Raw genomic sequence first — 7,201 nt, 5'->3', positions numbered from 1 at the left:
TCCAGCTCTGGCTGTTGCAGCCATTTGAGGACTGAACCAGCCACTGGAAGATCTCTCTGTCTCTTTCTCTCTTTGTAACTCTGTCTTTCAAATAAATGAATATTTAAAAAACAATAAAAAAGAGACTTAGAGTAAGACTAGACATTGCATTTTAAGACATGTTGAGTTGGAAAGCAGTTCATACAGCAGACTCATGGAATGACAATCATTTTATATAGCATAGTGACCTCAGAATGAGCCCTTAAAGCATTCTTGTATGATTGAAAAGCCCATGAAAACATTTCAGACATTGAATTCTAAGACACTGTGGCAAAAGTAAAAAAAAGTCCTACATGAAGGATTGCCATGAATGATACCCCAGCGGAAAGAAGGAGCCATCCAAGAAGAATGTAGTTTTCTTTGAAGGGAGGACAGAACTTCCATTTTGCCTTTGGCTTTGCCTAAATACTGACAAAGACTGTGGTCTCAAAAGGCTTCCTTAGCCTGGGCAACTCATGGCAAGAGTCTTGGGTGATCACTGACATCATACATAAGAGATTCAATTGTTAAATTAGAGCAGGAGTTGTTGTACACTTACTCTGCATGCAAGACCTCGGTCCTAAATGAGTCATTGTATATTTATTTGAAAGTTACACAGAGGAGAGGCAGAGAGAGAGAGAGAAGTCTTCCATCTGCTGGTTCACTCCCCAATTGGCTGCAATGGCTGGAGCTGTGCCAATCCGAAGCCAGGAGCCAGGAGCTTCTTCCAGGTCTCCCATGTGGGTGCAGGGTCCCAAGGACTTGGGCCATCTTCTACTGCTTTCCCAGGCCATAGCAGAGAGTTGGATCAGAAGTGGAGCAGCCAGGGCTCGAGCTGGTGTCCATATAGGAGGCCGGCACTGCAAGCAGCGGCTTTACTTGCTACACCACGGCTCCAGCCCCCAAGCTGTGTTTCTTAACCTCCTCTTCTACTTTGTTCTGGGGAAGTGGTTATTTATCACTTGCAATCACCTTTCCCCCTCCCATATGCTTTCCTTCGTTTGAGATATTTTGACCTTCAGTTTTGTTTGTGGATGTGGAAGGATGATAATTCTAAATTTTTGGTTTCCCTGAAATTTTTTTGTTTGTTTTTTTGTTTGTTTGTTTGTTTGTTTTTCTGTACTCTTCTCTGTTGGTTCCCTTATCCCATTGTCTTATCCATTCTGCCTCTGTGTGGGCCTGGGCTATGCAGTAGGTTAGATGTCCCTTCAGAGCTCCAACATGCCCGCAGAGTCTGGATAGACATTCAGACCCAGAAACACATCCTGACCTCAGCAGCGGCTATCTTCTTAGTGGGAGCTACAACACTCTTCTTTGCTTGTACGTGTCCAGAACTAAGCCTGAATATGTCGCCTGCAGTGCCCATCTACAATGCATTTATGTTTCTCTTTGTTCTGGCCAATTTCAGTAGGGCCACCTTCATGGACCCAGGCATTTTCCCTCGAGCTGAGGAAGATGAGGACAAGGAAGATTTTCGAGCTCCCTTGACAAAACAGTGGAGATCAATAGCATCCAGGTGTGCATGAAAGGATGTGCCACCCGCCGCTGCTACTGTCCTCCTCGGCGTTCCCACACAGTGTCTGTGATAATTGTGTGGAGGAATTTGATCATCCCTGCCCCTGGGTGAACACCTGTATTGGCCGCCAGAACGAGCATTGTTTCTTCCTCTTCCTCCTTTCCTTGACAGCCCACTCTGGGTATATTTGGCTTTGGCCTCCTTTATGTCCTCTGCCACATAGAGGAGCTCTCAGGGGTCTGCACACTGTCACAATGGCAGTGAAGTGTGTTGCTGGCTTATTCTTCATTCCTGTAGCTGGCCTCACAGGGTTTCATGTGGTGCTGGTGGCCTGGGGACGCACAGCCAATGAACAGGTTATGGGTAAATTCCGGGGAGGCATGAGCCCCTTCACCAATGGCTGCTGTAACAATGCACTTTGCAATTCCCCAGCACCCAGATATTTGGGAAGACCAAAGAAAGAGAAGACAATTGTAATCAGACCTCCCTTCCTTCAGCCAGAAGTGTCAGATTACTGTGAAGATCATGGATAATGGCATCCAGGGAGAGCTTAGGGGAACTAAGTCTAAGGGAAGCTTGGAAACAACAGAGAGCCAGTCCGCAAATGCCAAACCCCGGCCTCCTCCTATGCCAGACCTGAGCAGCTGCATGGGACTGCAAACACACCTTTGCCTGGCTACTAATGGAGATAGCGGCTTTTGGGGCAAGGACAGCCCCCCACACCAACCATGTACAAGTGTTGGCCGGGTTATAGTAGCAGCAGTGCATCAGCTGCCCTGCCTCATTCCTCCAGCACCAAGTTAGTCATGGGGACAGTTTGAGGAAGCCAACCTCAACTGCAGAGAGCAGCCGTCATCCCAGTTACCACTCAGAGCCCAGCTTGGAACCCGAGAGCTTCTGTTCTCCCACCTTTGGCAAAAGCTTTCATTTTGACCCACTTTCCAGTGGCTCTCGTTCCTCCAGCCTCAAGTCGGCGCAGAGAACAGGTTTTGTACTGGACGAGTTGCAGTCCATGCGTTCAGAAGGCACCACTTCCACCTCCTGTAAGAGCCTGGCCAATCAGACATGCAATGGAAGCCTGAACAAGACCCAGCTTTCAGCTACACCTCTCCCTTCCTGTCAGTATTCCTGGCCCAGCAACAGGAAGCCGAGAGGCATACACATTTGGTGCCAACAGGTCCAACACGAGAGCCCTCACCAATGCGTTATGACAATCTGTGGCCTCCCTCCAGGGATGAGAGAAGCTGCTGCACCAGTCTCCCAGCTCCTAGTCCATGAGGAGGAGCCAGGCTTGGGAGACTCAGGCATTCAGTCAACACCTGGCTCAGGCATGCCCTCATAGGGCTTCCTCCTTAGCTGATCTGAAGAGATCACCACCGAGCAAGACTCCACTTGGACGCCCAGCTGTCCCCCGTTTGGGGAAGGCAGAAAGCCTAAGGGGCCAGGGACTAGGGTCCCCTGAACCAGGTCCAACCACCCCATATCTGGGCCGTTAAACATCTTACAGCAGCCAAAAATCCCCACCTGGTGTCTCTGAGATAGAGGAAGTGGCCTTGCAGCCACTGCTGATGCCTGAAGATGAAGTACAGCTCAATACTGCCCACAGCAAATCCAACAGCAACCCGAGCATCAGCTCAGCCTCCCCTGGCCGCACAAGGGGAGGAGTCAAGAAACTGTCATGAGTGGGTGGTACCACCTGAGATATGGTGTGAGCCATCAGCACCTCCCCTTCCCCACACCACTGTGTCTAGACCAAAGGGCCCCAGGTGACCACCTTCCTTCCCTCAAGGGGCTCCCTTCCCCTGCATGGACATGTTTTAAAACCCCGATTCCCAGAGGATGAGTGTTTTATAAAATGCAACCGAGTTGGGGAGTTGGAGAGTTGGGGCCCTGAGGCTGGGGTAGTAGCTCCCCCCTTTTACCTTTTAAGACCTTCCTTCCCTAATCCCTGGACCAGACTCAGTGGACATTTGTGCAATTGCTTGCCCTGGAGGGAACCAGATCATTTTTAAACCAGAAATAATTTTTTATTATTGTTACAGATCCTATTTTTTAATCTTCTGTGTTACCAGGTGTGTGTATAAATATCAAAGAAATTATATATCTATCTTGGGATGGGAAAATGAGGGCGGGATATGTAGAAGAAGGAGGATCTTACTGTTCCTGGTCCTCAGTGCAGCAGGAAAAGAGGGGAGACACCAGAGTCTTCCTTTCCCCCCATGGTCCCTCTCTTGTCTGTTACCAACTAAGGAAGTAGTAGAACCCCCTGTTGGTGCTAAGTGATCATGAAAGAAACCTGGAGAGAGAGGATTCTGAGCTCTTGGTTAGAAGAGGAAAGGACTTGTGGAAAGTTAGTTTTCTAGGCTTATTGGCATTTAGTTTCCCAGGAAAGGGGTCAGAGCTCCATGACATTGGTGGTGGTGGTAGGAGGGGGATCAGGAAAAGCATCTGGCCTAATTCAAAACACTATTAGAAAATCCCCCCTTTCTTGGGAGAGAGAGGTTGGGTGGCTTTCTTAAGTGAGCCCCTCAGAGCTTCCCCTAGGCTACAGTTAAGGTGATTTTAAAGTGCAAGGACAGAAGAGAAAAATCCAAAATGCAATATTTTTCATCACATGCCAAAAACAGGACAGAGGAAAGGAGTGGCAGGCCTAGGCCCCTCCAGATGTCCCCTGGGGGTTACCCCTCAGCCCACCTTAGAATGGTGCTGGGTAGAGGAGATACCTGGGTTCTAATCTCTAAATGGGGGAGACTCCAGCCTCTTCACAGAGTCCTTTTCATTTTTTATTCTGATTAGCCATTTTCAACTGACAAATGAGAGAAATCCTGATCTATCAGCAAACAAAAAAAGTACTTCAGTTTATATTTAGAAACATTTATGTCATTTGCTTTACCCAGTTTATGCTTAACAGCAATACCTAGATGTCTTAAGGAACTGAGATAGTATATAACTAAAGTTATAATTGCTTTTCACTACCCCGGAGCCAGTGGATGACTTGCTATGTCTCAGGCAAACAAACCCATTTGAAGTTGCTGTAGCAGTTCCTCCAGGCAGTTCGGGGAATGTTCAGCAGCAACATTTTTTTAAAAGATTTATTTATTTTTTTGAAAGGAAGAGTTATAAAGAGGCAGAGGCAAAGAGAGAGAGAGGTCTTCAATTGGCTGGTTCACCTCCCCGAAATGGTCGCAACTGCTGGAACAGGGCCAATCCAAAGCCAGGAGACAGGAGCTTCTTCGGGGTCTCCACATGGGTGCAGGGGCCCAAGGACTTGGGCCCCCTTCTACTAACTTCCCAGGCCACAGCAGACAGCTGGGTTAGAAGTGCAGCAGTCACTCAAACCAGTGCCCATATGAGATAATGGCACAGCAGGCAGTGGTTTTACCAGCTATGACTCAGTGCCAGCTCCTTAAAGCTACGATTTTGAAAATTTTTCCTATGAAAGAATACTCAAAAGGCTGATTCTGATTCATTGTACTTAATACACAGAACATACTTTTAACCTTAGTTAAAATTTTCATATTTTGGCTGACACTCACTGGCTGCTGGTGTTTTGAATGACCTATGAATAATGGTGTTTGCATGGGAGTTTCAGGAGCCCACTGAAAGGCAATGACAGAAGGCAGACCTCACTGACAGCTCATGAGGAAACATGTATCCATTGACTGTGAACAACTGACTTCTATTTCCAAGAAGCCTCCACCCAGACCATCTGTAGAGTTATAGAGGAAAGGAGAGACAGAGAGAAAGGTCTTCCATGTGGTTCACTCCTCAAATGACCACAATGGCCATTGCTGGGCCAATCCTAAGTCAGGAACAAGAGTTCCTTCTGGGTATCCCACATGGGTGCAGAGGCCCAAGCACTTGGCAAATCTCTACTGCTTTTCCAGGTCGCAGCATAGAGCTGGATGAGAAGAGGAGCAGCCAGGACTAGAAATCATGCCCAGATGGGATGCAGGCACCTGCGGTGGTAGCTTAGCCCACTACGTCACAGCCCCAGCCCCATTCAGAGATCTTTTAAGTGGCCATTTCTTATTCAGTCTTAAGGAGGTCAAGCAGCATTATAGTAAAACAGCTTTTTCTTTTGTAGTTTCCAAATACAATTTATTTATTTTAGAAAATAAGTGCTAAGGGGCAATAAGAATAGAGGTCTGGTCACAATTGCTGTTTAGTCCAGACCTGTAAAAGAACCAAGTTAGAAAACAATTTCTTAGGCTGGCACTGTGGCACAGTGGGTTAACACCCTCTCCTGAATTGCTGGCATTCCATATGGGTGCTGGTTCTAGTCCTGGCTGCTCCTCTTCCAATCCAGCTCTCTGCTATGGCCTGGGATAACAATAGAAAATTGCCCAAGTCCATGGGCCCCTGAACCCATGTGGGAGACCCAGAAGAATCTTGTGGCTCCTGACTTTGGATTGGAGCAGCTCTGGCTGTTGCGGCCATCTGGAGAGTGAACCAGCAGGTGGAAGACTTCTCTCTCTGTCTCTAGCTCTCTGTGTAACTCTATCTTTCAATTAAATAAAATAAATCTTTAAAAAAAATAAGAAAGCAATTTCTTAGGGAAGAGATATCTGACTACAAAAGGGAGAGCTCTCTTTCTTTCTATTTTATTTAATATTTTGCACATCAGAGTTACACACAGAGAGAAGGAGAGGCAGAGGGAGAGAGACAGGTCTTCCATCCACTGGTGCACTCCCCAATTGGCCATAACAGCCAGAGCTGTGGTGATCTGAAGCCAGGATCCAGGAGCCTCTTCCAGGTCTTCCACACAGGTGCAGGGGCCCAAGGACTTGGCTGATCTTCTACTGGCTTTCCTAGGCCAGAGCAGAGACATGGATTGGAAGTAGAGCAGCCAGGACTCAAACTGGCACCACACCACAGCACCGGTCCCAGGGAGAGCTCTCTTAAATGCAATGTTCAGGGGTCAGCATTGTAGCATAATGGGTAAAGTCACCTCCTATGTTGTCAGCTACTCCACTTCCAATCCAGCTCCATGCTATTGTGCTTGGGAAAGCAGCAGAAAATGATCCAGGAATTTGGGCCCCTGAACTCATGTGGGAGACTTGGAAAAAGAAGCTCCTGATACCTGGTTTTGGACCAACCCAATCCTGGTCATTATGGCCAATTGGGGAGTGACCCATGGATGGAAATTCTTTCTGTCTCCCTCTCTCTCTGTACCTCTGTCATTCAAATCAATTCAATCTTTTGAAAACAAAACAAAACAAAAAAAAAACAATGTCCACTAACAGCTGAACAAAACATTAAAAGAGATATTACCTGGTAGCACCATGTACAAGTTTGATACTTACCAAATACATTTCCCTAGATTTCAGTTGGAATTTTAATCTGGTTTGTGCCAGTCTGAAACTCCTTAGGCCAATGACACCAGGTCAACAACTAGTTGCTCAGGTTATTTCTGGTTCAAAGAAATATTCAGGAAGCAGCAAGACAGCTCACAGGGGTGATTTGTACCAGGGGCTGCTTTGCCTACTCTGGACTGTGCTCCCTTCATGATTGCTGTATCTGTCTTTCAAAATGAAATAAAATAAAATAAATCTTTAAGATAAATTGAAAAAGCCAGAATCATGGAGTAAATGAACCTTAAGCACCAGAACAGTGGTGCTTTTAATACAAAAGTATTAGAGGTTAAAGCATGAAATCTGGATATGC

At 46.8% G+C, this 7,201-nt stretch overlaps 1 pseudogene; it reads left to right on the top strand.

The window, feature by feature from the left end:
- The first annotated feature begins 1,239 nt into the window (after window positions 1-1,239).
- On the top strand, window positions 1,240-3,574 carry LOC100341750 (palmitoyltransferase ZDHHC5 pseudogene; annotated as a pseudogene).
- Window positions 3,575-7,201: the final 3,627 nt, after the last annotated feature.

This window comes from Oryctolagus cuniculus, chromosome 7 (genome assembly GCF_964237555.1).
Source record: "Oryctolagus cuniculus chromosome 7, mOryCun1.1, whole genome shotgun sequence".
NCBI lineage: Eukaryota > Metazoa > Chordata > Mammalia > Lagomorpha > Leporidae > Oryctolagus > Oryctolagus cuniculus.
This window is presented reverse-complemented; position numbering and strand designations above follow the sequence as displayed.